This window comes from Panicum hallii, chromosome 9 (genome assembly GCF_002211085.1).
Source record: "Panicum hallii strain FIL2 chromosome 9, PHallii_v3.1, whole genome shotgun sequence".
Lineage (NCBI taxonomy): Eukaryota > Viridiplantae > Streptophyta > Magnoliopsida > Poales > Poaceae > Panicum > Panicum hallii.
In genome coordinates this window covers 41,083,970-41,102,829 of record NC_038050.1, presented here as the reverse complement: position 1 = coordinate 41,102,829, position 18,860 = coordinate 41,083,970, and positions in this window count along the sequence as shown.

Here is an 18,860-nt window from a genome sequence, read left to right as displayed (position 1 = left end):
TTCAGTCATTCTTTGAGCTTGGTGTTCAGGCCATGACGGAAACGATCTCACTTCTTGGCATCGGTGTCTGCATGATGACCCACATACTGACACAGGTGATTAAAGGCCTGTGCGTACTGCATTACAGTGCGGGTTCCCTGGGTAAGAGCTAAACATTCATTGAGCTTCCGCTCAATGAGCCCTTAGGGAATATGATGTGCCCTAAAGGCGGTCCGAAACTCTTCCCATGTGACTACATGTCCATCTGGCTGCATGGCATAATAATGATCCCACCAAATGCGAGCAATGCCACAAAGCTACTGGGCTGCAAAGAGTGCCTTGTTTGCTTCGGAACATAGTGCAGACAGTAGCCCGAACTTGGACTCAATAGTGCGGTACCACGCATCCGCATCAAGAGGCTCTTCGATCTTATGGAAAAGTGGGGGCTGCGTGCTGATGAAGTCTTGGTAACTAGCAGAGGGTGGTTCATCATGACCTCGTTGCTGATGACGGAACTGGTTCTGCTTTGCCTGCAGTAGCTGATTAAGGAGTTCAATCTGTCATGCAATTACTTCTGCTAGATTTGGTGGTGGTGGTGGCGGTTGTTGGGAATTGCTAGCCTGGTCGGTCCTGAAACCTTAAGGGGTTCCACGCGTAGCGCGAACCATCTAAAAAATGGAAGATGTCCATCACCAATACTTGCTTCCATTCTCAGAAATATACTGCACAAAAATAAAATATATGGAGATAGTGCAAGAAAAAATCCAAGACATAGCTCAACAGATAATTGGATAGAAAACTCGGGTTATAGGTCATAAACTGGTAGTTATTACTATGTTACATCTCGGTAGTCTACTAACTACAAGTCAAGCCATGCCTACACATGCTACATATAATACAACAAGTGGCCCTTAGATCAAACTAGACTGCTCACTCCCTATGTCACACTATACTACACTAAGTGCATCTAGAATGTCGATGATTTGGAAGAGACTAGAAATCGTTGAAGTTGCCCACAGAAGACTAGCTGCCGAAAGAAGAACGATTGGGCTGAGGATTAGGTTCAGGATCTCCATGCTCGGAATCAAGATCAGAAACTCCTTCGATCTCTTCCGGGTCTTCTTCTTCATCTTCACTTTCAGACTCCTTAGGTGTGACAGGAGGTGCCGATTGCTCATGAAACATATCGATATGGGCGATGGCATCGCCAAGCTCAAGGGTAAGGTCATGGACTTGCTCTTGGAGAAACTCGATGACAGTGTTGCGCTGAATGATTAATGTATCACTCTCAATGATCTGATCCTCTCGGTGAGTGATGGTTTCGTCCCGCTGTGCGATAACCTCATCTTTAGCGGTGATCGTGGCTTGGAGTTCTTCAATCTGGGTAATCTACCGGTTAATGTTTCTATGGTAACCTTGGGCTATACTGGTCATCTGGCTCATACCACGATGCTAAAGCATCTGATGATGGTATTATGAATTCGTAAACCTGACTGTAGCACATAGCATCTCTTCTGTCAAATCACCTAGTAAGTGTCCAAAGTGTGATACTCGGAAAGTCCACTCGGGGTCACGAGAATCTGCTGTAGGGAACAAACCAATAGGATACCCGACAACTTCATTTGGATGCTGGTTGCAGAAAATGTTGATGGCTTTAAGAGCTGCTGTTTCAAAAGTGTCTGCTAGACTGTGACCAACCACATCAATCCCGATGGGCTGCCACAGGGATCGAGATGGATGCTGGGGAATAGTCATCTTCACTCTGCACCGAGGAACACCCTCTTCACTATACTCCACTCCATCATATTGCGGTGGCTCGGTATAGCTAAACAATTGAAGTGACTCCCACAAGAGACGTGGAAAACCCTCCCAATGCAAGGCATTTGTGTGAGCATGTCCCTCGTGGTCCCAAAATATCTTCGGAAAATCCACCATCTGAAGCAAAGATTCAAATGGTAAGGTTGCAAGTTTTCAACAAAAATGCTTTGAGAAGACTGCGGGAAAAATGTGAGTCAGACTCATGGAATAGCTGGAATGCAGCTACCCTACTGTGAACTCACAAGGTAAATAGAACGAGACAACCAAGGCTGAAAATCAGATGGATGATATAGATCTTGAGGATGAAACAATAGATGCCGAGATACTAAACCCTAAGACTGTCTGTATGACCATTTCAAGACTGCACTTGTGATAAGCAACACTCTAGATATCCTTAAAACAACAAGGCATTTAATTCATTCACTTTGTTTAATCATGAAATATGCATGCACGTACTACTTGTCCTCACAACCAAAAACAATTGCCAAATATTTTTGGACCTACGTGGTTTGTTTCGGTAGCATAGTATATATACGTCTCTCCCTATAATAGCTAGACGAGAGATCCTATTCGTTCAGAACCTATCGAGTCGGGGTTAGCGTACTTGCAGAAAAATCATAATTATATATCATGAACCATTCATGCCAGCACGTCATGAAAGCGTTACCAAACATTACTGTTCACTTATAGAAACAGCATTCATACAATTCCCGCCGTACAGATGATGTTAACATACGTTACTTTCGCAACGTAGTCACGGGGATACCGTATAAAATGGGGGTATGAACAACAATCACCATATCCTGTGCCTAACAATATACTCCCAATATAATCCAATTATCGTTGGTATATTGGCAACATCTCAAGTAAGCCACTGCTTGAGAAACAGTGTTCGGTTCGCATCACCAACGGGAAGTTCAAGCTTGTCAGACCCGGGACTACGGGACTGCGTACATAACGTAGTTCATACATGATTAGGGGATAGGACATATCCTATACCTTATCTATGTTGTACTCTACTCGCATGCGAAGTAGGACTAGCCGATACAGAAGGAAGCTACTCGAGTTGTACTCTTAAGCTAGTGTCGGACTAGGATTCATGTAACCCTGTCCTCCCGGATATATAAGGGTGGGCAGGGACCCCTCAAAACATCAATCAACACCCAAGGCAATACAAACCACCAAACAGGACGTAGGGTATTATGCACATCGCGGTCTGAACGTGTCTAAACCTTGTGTTGCTTGCACCTTCGAGTTCCTGATCTCGGCGTCACCCTACCTAAAACTTACCACCTCGGGTATACCCCTCGGTGGGCAGGCGGTAAAACACTGACAGCTGGCGCGCCAGGTAGGGGTGCGCATCAAAGATCCACCGGCGAACTCGATGGCATCATTCAAATTCACCAGTGCCGTGCCCCCCAGGGCACGATGTTCATTTTCGGCTCGTGGGTCTGCATCGCAGATGGTGCGGGCAATTTTCATTGGTTCTCCATGGACGTCATGAAGCTGAAAACTCTCGCAGCGAGTTTTCATAGCAACCTCAATGAGTTCATCGATAATCTCAACAACTTGTCGACCCATGGTTCCGCCAGGAAGATCATGGAGGAATCCGTTTTCAACGTGACTCCGCCTAACGCTGCGACAACCTCGCTCGAATCTGAGGACTTGCATAACCAATCGCGACTCGGTCTACACAATTCGGCCACTGAACATCAGGAGGGCAACAAGTCTGAGTCCCTCTCCGCATTGGAAAAGGACTTGGACTATTTACTCCGAATCGGAAAGCCCGAAGCCACCGCACATCGGGGGGCTGCGAGTCACCTTGGAGACAATGGTCTGATGGTCACTTCCACTCGAGAAGGCCATTTCATGCATTGGAAGGGCATGAAGCTCTCCGATCTACTCGAAGACGAAGACCGACTCGTGGCACACCTCGAGCCCTTGCCTTTTCAAGAGGGCAGGCCATTAGCTACCATGGCGGAGTCGACCGAGCTAGTCGAAGTGAGCTTCGATGAGCTCATATCATGCCAGGTGCTGATGGCAGAGGAGGGCGAGGATGATGGCATCACACCCAACGACGCACTTGACATGATATCTGAAGACGATGCCACAGCCAACACCGGCGATGAAAACGACACGGAGCGTGAGGCACGAAGGGCTAGGAATAGAGCCTGCACAGTCCGGTGAAGGAGGATCAACGAGCGCATGCGATCTATGCATCGTGAGCTAGACGCTGAATTCACCGCCGTGAGTGAGTGGGGCTTCAAAACTCCTGTGGCCAACATCGCCAGGGTAACCGCCATACTCGAGCGCAGTAATGATCGAAACCTACGCCAGGCACTTCGCTACGCGCAGATGGCATGGATTCAGCTCAGTCAACAAAACCTGGCATCCACCATCAGAGAAGAACGCGTGGGCGAAAGCTGCATCCAGGCTAACAGTCGAACGGCAGGTGACCGTCCTCAACCTCAGCGAAGCAATAACAACGGCAACGCTCGTGGGATTCAGGCCACTGGTGGGCGGTAGCAGCCACCACCAGGAGGCAACCCGTGATAGGCTAATCATCGGAATCCTCCAGAAGACCTGCGCCAGAGAATCAACGAAGGACGCGATGCGCTATCCATAATTGATTCCAGACGCAAAGACCGTGAAGTAGCCGATACGGAAGGTACTGATTGCAGTGATTGCTTTCCTGCATTCACAGCATGGTTCAGCAGCTACAAGTACCCTCAGGGCTTCAAGCCGATCGGGATCACCAAATATGACGGCAAACAAGCTCCTCAGCAATGGCTACGATGCTACTCCACTGCTGTAGAAGTTGTAGGAGGCTCCAATATCACCAAGGTCGTCTACTTCCCGATGGCTTTGGACCGTGCGCCACTCAGATGGCTGGAGAGCCTCAATAACAACTCGATCGACTCCTGGGAGCGGCTCAAGAAAGTCTTCATCGACAACTTCCAGGGGCGATCGCCCATGCAGGTACTCGTCATGACCTTGCTCAATGTAAACAGGAACGCAACGAGCTCCTCCGGTCCTACACACGCCGTTTCTTCGACGTGCGTGCCACCATTGCGAATATCTCGGAGGAGGACATTATCGACTGCTTCTACAATGGCATCACCAACTCGGGCATCTACAGAGACTTTGGGCGGAACAGACCAAAAACTGTTGCAGGACTTCGTGACATGATGCACGACTGGTCCGAGCAGGAGGAAAAGATGCGGGAGCGGTTCCCGAGGCACAATGACAGCAACCTGAGGCGCACAAATGACAATCATACTATGACATTTCAGGTACTTAGGAACTAGGCACGCTAATTTCTAGTATGAAGCTGTGCTTGTTAGTGTGAAGTTTGTGTTTGTTTTGATGAATGCCTTCAAAAACTTAAATACATGTTAAAGGGTATTTTTGTAATATTAGGAAAAATTAGGGTTATTTTTGTAAATTGTGTATAAATGGGAGGTAATTTCAAAAATGTATGAAGGGTTGATTTGCAAACGTGAGTTTTCACTCTTTAACCACTGTAAGAAGTGTAAATACTCCAAGGCTTCATTGAAAGGGGTAAACTTTATTTTGGATTTATTTGAAATTGAATGATTTGTTGGCTTTTAAAAATAATTTCAAAACCCTAACTCTTTTGAAGTTGATCCCTAAAACAAAGTGGTAGATCTTTTTAAGCTCTACACTTTTGATTTTGGGCATATGTTCATTAGAGCTACAGTTTGGAAGGAAATTTTAACTTTTGCAAAATTTACGAACGGGTCCTCATCTTCTTCCTCCTGCTTCCCCTTCTTTGTTTCTCTGCAGCGCCGCCAACCGCCTATCGTCGGCGTTTTCCCCGATTGCCAGCTACCCCTTTGCCGCTCTTCCTGCACCACCTGGCCCCCAGCTCGCCCACTCTCCGCTTAACCGACCCCGCTAGCTCCTCCTCGCGCAGACGCGTCGCGCCGCTGCCCGCCCGAGCCACCATGCGCGCCGTCGACCACCAGCAGCTGCTTGCCACCCGCCCGCACGCCTCTTTTTAGCTTGGGAATGCACCCAGTGAACTTCTCACTTCTTCTATCCCCTCACGCGCACCCACATTCCTATTCTCTTCTCCGCTCGACCACTTCGCCGAAGCTCCTCTGTCCACCACTGTCAGTCATCTCCGCCGCTCCTCCTCTCCAATTTCGTGCTCCACCAGCACCGCCGCATCTCATTGCCCCTTCCTGATCTGCTCTTCTTCCTCCTCCCACGCGCGCGCAGCCCAGAACGCCGCGCCAGCGATCTCACTCTCCGCCGCCGTTCTAATTCTAGTCGAACCAAAGTCCCACCTCTTCTCCTTCCTCACCAAGAGCATCATCAGCACCACAACTCCATGCCGAAGCTCCCTGACCAATTTTCCTTCGCCTTCCTGCACTCCAGTTGCCGGAACACCGTCGCCACCCTCGGAACCTCACCGCGCCGGCTCTGTATCTAATCAAACTGCCGCCTCCGAGCTTCCCTTCTATGATTTCAACCACTCCCAAGTCCATTGTGAGCTCCTGAACCTTTTTTCCCCACCTTTCCCTCACCGCCGGTGAGCCTCCTCGCCGGATTTTAATCGCTGCCATTGGACTTCTTCTGTTCAAGTCGATTAGGGACCCAAATGCAAGTCTTTGTTCTTTCTAGGGTCTTGTTTGCAAAATACACACCCGTCAGCTACACACCCATCGGCCACACACTCATCGTCTACACGTCAATCGGCTACACCTCTATCGGCTAGTTTTGCCAAAGAAAAATCAAGCCAATGCGTGCACAAGTAGTTACCCAGGTTAACACCTCAAGCAGGTATCAGCTAAGGCACAGCCGATATAGGACACACCAATCGGCTAAACATAGTCGATGCAGTATGCACAGATCGGACTTTTCCGATGCACACCCCAATCAGCTAGATAAACTATCTGAAAAACATGCTGTTAAGTAGATCCGATCAGCTGTGTAACCTTCACCAAATAGTCGTTTTGAACAAAGTTTTTACACCAGAAACTCTACTTAAGTTTATTTTCAAATCTTTTTGTTGTTTGTACAAATTAGTTAAGTCTTGAAGTGATGTATTGAATGTATTCTTGTTGGATTGCAACATTATCATGAAAACAAAATAATTACCATTTGCTTCAAATCATTGCATATCATGTAGATTTGACTACACTCGCCGACGGTACCTACGAGCTAATCCCGGAACCCGACGAGGGTATTTCTGAAGCTCAAGTAAATGTCGCCAAGGGTCTTTCTGAAGCTCTAAACCCAGGTTCGGAAGATACTGACATCACTGACCCCAGCCTCACCAGTGAAGGCAAACCTCGGTGCATAACCCAATATTTTAAATTATGCACTTATATTGTTATATATCTATCTTGTGCATTAAGTGCTAGTTGCATGAAACCTAGGAACCTATGTAATGTTTCCGAGTCCTTATTGAGTAGATGCTTTGCTAATAGGACCGGCAGAAGTCGAGTGATTTCCTATCACTCGCGAGATATAGAAGTTGATTGTTTACTATTATGCAATCACTATAAGGATCACAGACGGAGTTATGTGCAGTACCATGACATGGAATGGTACCCCATCTGTGTTGATCAATTTGATAAGGCCGTAGTGTGTGGTAGTGGTGGTCAAGTGTTTGAAAGTACTAGCCACATACCGTAAATATGGTACGCGGTAAGCCTAGTACCTGATTGGCCCTGGCAAGTGGACATATCCCCCACCACTCGAATTTTAGTTTATGTACACACGCACCGATGTGTGGGAGTACGTTCTGCATAGCATACGGGAGTACAGTCATACAGTCATGCTGTAGACGTACGTCCTGCACATTGGATGTGCATATGGTCCTGCAGTCGCTTGTGGTGGCGCTGATCCACGACCCGGAATATGAGGGGAATGGTTGCCCGGAAAGGAAAGTTTCCGAGCGTGTGAGTTAGGATCCCTTGCAAGGTTATGAAATTCGATTCAGGAATCATTTGTTTCTCGCGGTGATTGAGACTGCTTGATACTTCTGCCACATAGAATAACAAGAGCAACAATTGGTGGAATAATATTGATGTATGATTTAAAACCTAACTTGCTTGTCTAGTATAGATGCTCACTTAGAATGGCTAATTGAACTAGAAGCTGAAAGCTAAAATATGGAAATAAGGACATACTCTTTGTTGTTTTTCAGCAAAAGAAACCTAGAGCCTTTCAACATCTTATGGTCTAGTTATGGGCTAAGTATACCCAATTGACGGGTAAGCCTTGCTGAGTATTAGTATACTCAGCCTTGCTAGTAATGTGGTTTTCAGGTATGTCATTCGAGGACTAAGTTGCTAGTTCTCCTTGGCCCTGCACTTTACCGCCTGGCTGGTCTGTGCAATGGGATCTGTCCCCGGCCGGCAATGACCCTTCGGAATGATGCCATGCTTTGGGCTAAGTATGGTGCCTTCTTTGCGATGAGTAGTCGCGTTGTTGTATCTTTTCCGCTGCCATCTCTAAATAATGTTCGTTAAGACTTGAAGTTTTCAAACAATGTCTGTATAAATTTGTTTTAGTTAGGTTTGCAGTACTCTACTAGAAACCGCTTTGTAATAACTACTATGACTATATTGTAATATGTAACGGTGATTGTATCTCTGGACTCGCCTTCATACGAGGTACGCTTGAACAATCCGGAATCCGGTGGTTTCATCAGGACGTTACGCGACAGACCATTGGGTTATTCCGTTTGAAGTGCGTTGAGGTCATATCGCCTGTATAGCAATGATCTGCACACTTGAGCCGGAATAATTCAAGCGGTTCTGCCACACGTACCGACAAGAGCCAGCGGGACTATTCGGGTCCATCCCCAAAGCGAAAGCCAGATGACCTCATCGCGGCTGTGGATTGTCCTTCGTGAGGCAGGAAGACAACAACACAGGAGGAGTTCAAAAATCTCTTGCAGAAGAAATGCCCATGGCATCCAGGTGCTAATCATGCGGCGGTTGATTGCTACCACCTCCAGAGGACATTCAGCAATCTCGGTAGCAGCAAGAAGAACAAGCCAGCGGATAAAGAACCCGAAGAGGATGACCAAGGGGACAAATCGCACAATGCAAAGTTCCAAGATGCGTCGAAAACCATCAACGTCATCTTCGGAGGTGATGAAGAGTTCAATTCCAGGAGGGAACAAAAACTGCTCCTCAGAGAAATCATGTCCGTGGAGCCAGCGGTACCACGACCACTCCGGTGGTCGGAGGTCCCCATCTCGTTTTCACGTGACGATCAGTGGACAAGCTTCTCGGAGCCTAGCAAATTCCCCCTGGTCCTGGACCCGGTGGTGTCAGAAGTCAAGCTCACCAGAGTACTCATTGACGGCGGAAGTGGTCTCAACCTCATCTTCACCAGCACTTTTGAGAAAGATGGGCTTGGACTTAACGGACATGCTCGTCCCAAGCACATCTCCTTTCTACGGCATTGTCCTAGGTAATGCAGCGCATCCACTTGGCACGGTGGTTCTTCCAGTCACCTTCGGCACGAGGGAGAACTACCGCACCGAGTTCATCAAATTCGAAGTTGCCAACTTTGAATCTTCTTATCATGCCATACTGGGCAGACCGGCACTGGCCAAATTCATGGCAGTGCCGCATTATGTTTATTTACTCCTCAAGATGTCAGGACGAAGTGGGGTACTCACTCTCCGAGGCGACTTGAAGAAGTCATATGACTGCAACCAGGAGGCCATCCAGTATGCTTTGACTACGTGTGTGCCAGATGCTTCAGGAGAAATACTCGCGGCCGCGCAACAGCTCTCCCAGGCCGGGCTGGAAATCCCTACAAGGAAGGCCAGCAAGTCGAGCATCCAATCGACCGGCGGCATGGCCCGCAAGATGATCCAGCTCCAGGAGGGCGACCTATCTAAGACTGCTGTCATCGGTGCAGGCTTAAATGGGAAATAGGAACACACGCTCGTCAGTTTCTTTCGGGCTAACTGAGACATATTCGCATGGAAACCAGCGGATATGGTAGGGGTGCCCAGGGAACTGATCGAGCATAGTCTAAATGTATACGCACAGGCTGTGCCCAAAAAGCAACGCCTTCGAAGGTTTGCTCAAGACAAACATGAGGCAATCAAACGGGAAATAGCTAAACCCCTCGCGGCTAGCTTCATTAAAGAAGTAATCCATCCAGAGTGGGTAGCTAATCCCATCCTTGTAAAGAAAAAGAACAATGAATGGAGAATGTGCGTTGACTACACCGATCTCAACAAGCATTGCCCGAAGGATCACTTCGGGTTACCGCATATTAATCAAGTTATCGACTCGACAGCAGGTTGTGTACTCCTCTGCTTCCTTGACTGCTATTCGGGGTACCACAAGATCACGCTCAAGGAGGAAGATCAAATAAAAACCGCATTTATCACCCCGTTCAGGACATATGCCTACAAAACTATATCTTTCGGGTTGAAAAACGCAGGAGCAACCTATCAACGCGCAATTCGGATGTGTTTTGTTGAGCAGCTACATCGGAATGTTGAGGCCTACGTGGATGATGTGGTCATCAAGACCAGGAATCCTGACGACCTGATTGCAAACTTGGAAGAGACGTTCGGCAGCCTATGCAAGTTTCAGTGGAAGCTCAACCCAACTAAGTGCGTTTTCAGAGCACCATCAGGGAAATTGCTTGGGTTCATTGTCAGCAACTGGGAAATTGAAGCCAATCCTGTGAAGATCACAGCCATCACTGACATGGAGGCTCCAACCATAATCAAGGATGTGCAGAAGCTAACAGGATGTATGGCAGCCCTGAACAGGTTCATCTCCCGACTCAGCGAGAGAGGACTACCCTTCTTCAAACTCCTGAAACACCAAGACACGTTCCAGTGGACAGAGGAGGCCGAGCGGGCCCTGCATGATCTGAAACAACACCTACAGTCACCTCCGGTCCTTACAGCACAACTGCCAGGAGAAGATCTATTACTCTATATTGCGGCGACAACTCATGTCATCAATAGTGCCATTGTAGTCAAGCGCAGCGAGGAGGGCCATGCGTTTGGAGTGCAAAGGCCCGTGTACTTCGTCAGCGAGGTACTCTCCGAATCTAAGGTACGATACCCGGCAGTTCAGAAACTTTTATATGCAATATTGATCACATCAAGAAAGCTACGCAATTACTTCGACAAGTACAAGATCACTATGATTACGGATCCAACCCTTGGCGGATATTCTACACAATCAGGATGCCACGGGGCATATATCAAAGTGGGCAGTGGAACTGGGGGCTTTGTCAATCGACTTGAAGCCACGCACTACAATCAAGTCTCAAGCTCTAGTCGATTTTATGGCCGAGTGGAGAGAGAACCAAATTCCAACTCCAGTCGACAAGTCAGAGCACTGGACCATGTATTTCGATGGATCTCTTAAGCTCGATGGCGGTGGTGCTGGAGTCCTATTTATTTCTCCAAGAGGGGAACAACTGAAGTATGTGCTCCAGATCCTTTGGGAGGTATCCAATAATGAAGCCGAGTATGAAGCCTTGCTTCACGGGCTACGTTTGGCGATATCACTAGGCATCAAGCGACTACTTGTATACGGCGATTCACTTCTGGTCGTTCAACAAGTCAACAAAGAGTGGGACTGCAACAAGGAGACAATGGATGCCTACGTACAAGAAGTGTGCAAGCCGGAAAATAAGTTTTCTGGCCTGGAGGTTCATCACGTGATACGGGAACACAATGTTGGCGCAGACATACTATCTAAGCTAGGATCCACCCATGCACAAGTTCCAGTGGGAGTCTTCATCTAGGAGTTGAAGCAGCCATCCATCAAGTCCTCACCTCAGATAACCACTGATACTGGCCTTCAACAGCCCGATCGGGAGGTTATGATACTTGGAGAGGATTGGAGAGAAGCTTATATCAACTTCATCCGGGACCAAAGACTACCAGCGGGGATGGACGCAAGAAGCGCAGCGACAGTTCGTGTCATGCGTAGAAGCAAAGGTTTTGTCCTGGTTGACAATAAACTCTACCGGCGTAGCACACAATCAGGTGTACTCATGAAATGTGTCACGGGAGAAGATGGCTACGACATACTACGGGAGATACATGAGGGTGTATGAGGCAACCACACTGCTTCAAGAACCCTAGTTGGGAAGGTATACAGAGCTGGTTTTTGGTGGCCCACCACGGTGTCACATGCTAAGGACCTGGTGCGGAGATGCCAGAATTGTCAATTCTTTGGCAAGCAATCTCATATCCCAGCCCACAATCTTATCACCATACCGCCATCCTGGCCATTTGCTTGTTGGAGTCTTGATATGATTGGGCCATTTACAATGGCGCCACGTGGTTTCACCCACATATTGGTAGCAATCGACAAGTTTACCAAGTGGATCGAGTACAAGCCGATAACCAAGCTCACGCCAGACAGAGTCGTTGATTTTATCTCCAACATCCTGCATCGCTTGGAGTTCCCAGAGGCCACTTTCGACTACTTTCAGTTTCTCGGATTTTTCTTGGGAGAGTTTGGCCACATCCTGAATAAGGGGGAGACTGAGGAGACAAGCAACTCGACAAAGCATAATGGCAGAAGAGCAGTCATGCCTTACCAGGGTAAATTTGTACATCTCTTTGGAGATGTTCTGGAAGTATCGCATGTTCTCGATCGTCAGGAGAGGATCATCTACTAGATCTTTGGTGATGATGTTCTTGTATCCGCTCTCGGACACCAGCAGATCTCCAGGGTTTCTTGAGGTACCCGTAGCTTCTTCAGTTGATGGCTGTGGGGCACATACAAGTCAAAATGCATTCAGTCCACGAAGTCGGCGATCTAAGCAGTTACCCATGGGGGTCAGACACTAACGTGTGCCATCCACAGGAGTGGCATTAGTGGCCTTGCCTTGTTCATCACCACCGGCACTGGCTTTGGGTTGCTAGGGCTCGGGAGGTGGTGGTTCGGGCAGCGTCATGTCCTCCTCGGGGGCTGGCGGCTCGGGGGCTGGAGTAGTCGAGACAGGCTTTGGCTTAAACCCCAAAGCAGATGCAGTGGTAATGAAGCAGAATTAGTTATCAAACAAGTTGAAATGGAACAGAAGATACATTATGAACAAGGAGCTGCACTTAAAGTGAAGATTTCTTCATGCCGGCTTTCTTCAGCCTTAGTGCTCGTGGTTTTATAACCACGGTACTCGTTGCCGGTGGCGGGGTCACACCAGCTGACGGCGAGGTACCTGTGACATTTAGGTATTTAGAATTATAAACCCTAGATTTTAGTGTAAAGTGTGCATGATTGATCTTGTGTATGTATGTTCAAATTTAAGTGCAAAGGGAAAAAGGGTATTTATGTAATTTTGAAAAATGTGGGCCCTTTAGTGTTAATTGGGTAAGAATGGGAGGTAGAATTAAAAACATAGGAAGAATGTGACACTCTAGGTGTCAAATTTGTATCACAAAAGGAAAGAAATTGTAATAGATGTGTTAAATTCTATGAAATTTGGGTGTTTATGTGAAAATAAGGACCTAGATGTGATTAATGCAAAAGTATGGGTCCTTTTATGCAAAATAATTAAAGTATAAAATTCACTTTCAAAATTTACTTAGGATCAAAATATAAGAATGCAAGTCATCATGACATTGCATGAAAACTTGCAACTATGTCCAAAACTGCATGAAATCTACCTCAGTAAGGACAAAATTTACTTAAATACAACTTTTGTTCAAAACTTAAAATTAAAGCTGCGTACTTTGGGTTTCTGAACTTGAACCCTAAAGCAATATTGTAGGATTGGAAAAACTCTACAACTTTTATTTTGGTCACTTCTTCATTAGAGTTTTGGATCAATGGAGAATTTTGCTTTACTGTGAGGTCCCTAGGATTTCTGTATTTTGCAACCAAGTCCCTGGAGACCCCTTCCCCCATCTCTTCTTCCTCTGGCACCCCTCTGCTCCCCTGCTCTTCACTGCCGCCTGTGTAGAGCACCTCCCCGCCGCCGCTGCCGCCCCACCTCCTGCTTGGGCGGTCTCCACGCATCACTCTCCCCCTGTCCCGGTCCTGTTTCCCCTCTGTTGTCCTCTTTCGCGCGCGCCACGATCACCCGAGCCACTGCCGGCCACCATCTCGCCGCTGCCATGGATAGCTCACTGCAGAACCACAGGGCCTTATCCTTCGCGCGCGTTAGCACTACAAGAGCCCCTGCAACCCATTCCCCTGGTTCTTTTACCGTGTCCCCAACCCTAGACCCCCAATCACCACCGCCGCCCGCCCCTCCCCTCCGGTGAGCCACTGGTCGCCGTGGATAGCCGCCGTCGACCACCCATTGCCCCCACTGACCCCCTAGCAAGCTTCCCCAACTCCTGCTCGTGCTCACAAGCCCCACAACTGCCATCAATTCCGGCCGGAGCGCCACTACCGGCAATCGCCGCCCGCCGCCGCCCCCTGCTCGCCGTGGAGCACCCCTTCCCGACCCTCCTCGACTCCAATTGACTCTACCACTCCCCACACCGCCCTGAAGCTCCCCGACCCCTTCCTCACCACTCACAACCGCCGGAGCGCCGCCGCCGCCATTCTCCTCCTCCGCCGGCAGCCTGCTCCCGTCGCGCCGCCGCTACAGGCCGTCCCACCCTGATTCCGAGCGTCTACAGGTGCGCATAGACTAGGTGATGCTCCCACGCCCCTCCACCCTCGCCGCCGGCTATCGCCGTCGCCGGATTTGGCTGGTCAAACCCGTGCCTCCCTCTCTGACCACGGCCAGGGGCCTTGAGTTGAAAGATACAAAAGCCCAGGGGGCTGTCTATGAAGCTAGTGACTCAAGGGAATAGTGTCATTAACGACCCCTTTGTTATTTTTGCTACAGACTTTGAAATTTCATACCAATTCAAGGAAAAATCAGAAAAACACAAACTAGAATTTGTTGGATTCCATATTCTAAGATCTACAACTTTCCTTACAAGTCGACTTTCAAATTCTAAGTAGTTTTTACTCTAATTTAAATATTAAGTTTAAGTAGTTGTAGATTATGAAAATGCTTAGTAAATAATAGACAAATGGTAAAAATGTAAAACCAATTGAGTTAATTTTGCTTTGACATGTAGTACTTAGAAAAAATAATTGACCTACTGGTTGTATAATATTTTTATAATGAATGAGTTTAATCATGAATAATGCCTATTTAACCTTGTGTATTTAATATCTACAGTTCTAGATGCTTAAAAATTATGAAAATATTTTCAAGTGTTGCTCTTGAGAAGTATAACCTATGCACAAAAATCTAGAGCAAAATCTTGTGAGTATATACAGTTATAAATAATACATAATGTGTTAGTACTATTGTTATTTATCCTTGTGGCCTAATTTCTGTAAAAATAAAATCTTGATAAATTTACAATGGCTTAGACATAGATTAATCTGTGATTAGTAAAAATTTCAACCCCAGTGCTATGGTAGTTTATTTTGTAAAAATAAAACATGTTATCTAATGAAGCTAATTAGGTTAGTTTATACGTGATAAATGACTGCCCAGTAAAAGAGTAAATGGTATGTGTGATGAGTGAACTGTGTTTTCATTGGATTGCAACTTTATTGTGAAGTAAAATGAAAGTGTATGCATCTCTTAAACTACATCTTTGCATATCATATAGACTCAACTACTTTTGCCGACGGAAATTACGAGCTAATCCCGGAATCAGAAGTGGAAATTTCTGAAGACCCCGGGAACGTCGTCGGAAATGTAACTAAAGCTCCGAACCAAAGTTCGGAAAATTTTGACACTCCTACCCCCAACCCCACTCACGAAGGCAAGCCCCGGACATAACCCACTACTTTATTTACACTGCAATCTATATTTATTTATACCTATCTATGCATTAAGTTCTTAGGAGTTGTATGGGAAACCCTAATTGCATTTTCCTAGGAACCAATGTATTGAATACTAGAACTTGAGTTCGAATAGCTGCTACGCTAATAGGACTGGTAGAAGTCGGGTGATTTCCTGTCACTCGCGCGATATAGGAGTTGCAATGTTTACATTCCTGTAATCACTATAAGGATGACGGACAGGATTTATGTGATGTATCAGGATGATACCCCGTCTGTGTTGATGAATTTGGTTAAGGTCGCAGTGTGTGGTAGCAGTGGTTAAGCGTTTGAAAGTACTAGCCACATGCTGCAAAATATGGTAAGCGGTAAGCCTAGTAACCAATCGGCCCGAGGAGTGGACATACCTCCCACCACTCGTATTTGGTTTTTTCGGTCACTCACTTCGACGTGTGGGAATACGTGTTGCAGGGCAACCAGGAGTACGGTCGTGTAGTCGCACTACAGACGTACGTCCTGCACATTGGATGTGCGTATGGTCCTGCAGTCGCTTGTGGTGGATCTGATCCACGAGTCGGAATGAAAGGCAAACGATTGCTTAGAACAATCTCTGAATGTTCCAAGCGTGTGAGTTAGGTTTACCCTTGCAAGGCTGAAATTCAATTCAGGAATCGTCCGTTTCTCGTGGAGATTGAGATTGCTTGATCCCTTTGCCACATAGAGTAACAAGAGTAACTTTATGGTTATCAAAGATGATGTTTGGCTAAAGATTCAACCATGCTTGAATAGCTATAGGTGCTCATCTAGAATGGATAATCACATAGAACTTGAAGGCTAAAATTTGAAATTAAGGATCTACTCTTTATTGCTTTTCAGCTGAAAACTTTACCAATCACCCTTAAAACCTTCATAAGTCTAGTTACCTGGCTAAGTATACCATGAAATGGGTAAGCCTTGCTGAGTATTAGATTACTCAGTCTTGCATTGTGACTTTTTATTCAGGTAATCCCCCTGAGGACTCTGCTCTGCCTATGCCATGGCCTTACACTCTGCCCGATGGTTGGTCCGTGGAGTGGGACCCATCCCCGGCCAACATGATCCTACCGAGTGATATCATGCCAGGGCTTAGCATGATATCCGTACTGGCGACGTGTACAGTGGTTGTGGTTTAAATTCCGCTGCTGTGAACTTGAAAACTTGAACCGTTTTGTAATAAATCTTATCAGTGGAAACTGATATTACTTTTGACAACGCATGTAAAATAAATGCCTGTGGTGTAAAATATGATGGTGATTGTGTCTCTGGACTCACCTTCGTGCGAGGTACCTTGTTTGATCCTGCATTCGGTGGTTTATCGGGACGTTACCCGACAGGCCAAGGGATTACACTGTTTGAATTACGTTGGAGCCCTTGAGAGTGGACTTGCGTACTTGAGCCGGTGTAATTCGGGTTGGTTCTGCCACATCTGGTATCAGAGCTAACAAGTGTACCCTAGAGATATGGTTAGCCTTAAAAATATTTTTAGTATAAAATTTGGCCAACAAAGTATTTGGTAAAAACTACGTTGGTATCGTTAAGTATTATGCTTAGTACGTAAAGCCCTAGGGTAATGTTTATCAAGGGAGTTATAGGTGGCTATAGTATATATATAACTCTAACTACCAGCATTACTTTTCCGTCAAAATTTAAACTTATGCACAATCCAACTTTACATTTTGTAACTACACCTTCGACGGAAAGGTAAGAAGGTAAGGATCCTCAGCTAACTGGGGAGTTAGCCTTCCCGTCGGTGATGCGAACCGAACGCTGTTTCTCAAGCAGTGGCCTACTTGAGATGCTGCCAATATATCAACTTAGGTTGATTATATTGGGAGTATATGGTTCGACGCAGGGTATGGCAATCGCTATTGATACCCCTGCATATTGCGGTACCCTCGTGAATACGTTAATTCGATAACGTATGCTAACGTTGTCTGTACGGCGGTAATTGTACAGATGCTGTTTCTATAATGAACAGTAATGATTGGGAACGCTTTCATGACATGCTAGCATGAGAGGTTCATTGGATATATATTGTGGTTTTCTACAGGTACACTAACCACGATTAAGAAGCTAAGACGGATAGGACTTATCAACTAGTTATTAGTGAGAGACGTATGTATTATGCCACCAAAACTAACCACGCAAGTCCGAAGATATTCGGCAGTTGTTTGGTTGTAAGGTCGAATAGTACGTGCATGCATAATTCATTAATGAACAATATGAGTGCTTGAATATGTTGTACTTTTAAGGACAGGTAAAATGTTGTTTATCTTTAGTGTGGTTTCAATAGAATCCTTGTGGTAGCCTTAGTGGAGTATTTTAAAAATCCATCTGATCTCTAGCTTTGTTGTTACCAGAATCGTTTGTCTCTTCCATTTACCTTGTGAGCTCCCAGCAGGGTAAGTAAATCTCATCATCTGAATTCTTGTTTCAGATGGTAGCTCCTTCGAACGTCTCTTGGGATGATGCAGGGCATCCTCATACTAATGCCTTGCACTGGGAGGGTTCTCCCCGTCTCTTATGGGAATCACTCAGTTTATTCTTCTACACCGAGCCTCCCCAGTACGACGGAGTGGAATATAGAGAGGAAGGTGTCCCGCGGTGCAGAGTCATATTGACTATTCCTCAGCACCCTTTTCGCTCTCAGTGGCAGCCCATCAAGGTCGATGTGATTGGCTATCATCTCGTCGACACCATTAAGACTGCAGCTCTTGAGGCCATCCACATCTTCTATAACCAGCATCCCATGGAAGTTGCAGGGTATCCTATCGGCCTATTCCCTGCAATAGATTCTGGTGATCCTGAGTGGAATTTCAGGATAGCCCATTATGGCCACATGTTGGGAGATTTAGCCGAAGAAACACTCCGTGGTCTTATCAGATTCATGAACGTTCAACACCACTATCAGATCTTGCTACGCCATGGTATGGGTCAGTTGATTGGCATAGCTCAGGGTCACTATTGAAATGCTGATCGACAGGTTACTCAGGTAGTAGAGCTTCAAGCCTTGGTCACGGAGAAGGAGGAGATTATCACAGCACGTGAGGAGGCTATTCTTCATCGGGAGGAGCAGATCAATGAGAGTGATGCTATAATCACTCAACGCAACATGATCATTGAGTTCCTCCAGGAGCAAATCCATGACCGGATCCTCGAGGCTGACGATGCCCATGCACACATTGAAGAACTGCAACAGCAACCAGTACCTCCCGCTGCACCCGTAGTACCTGAAGGTGG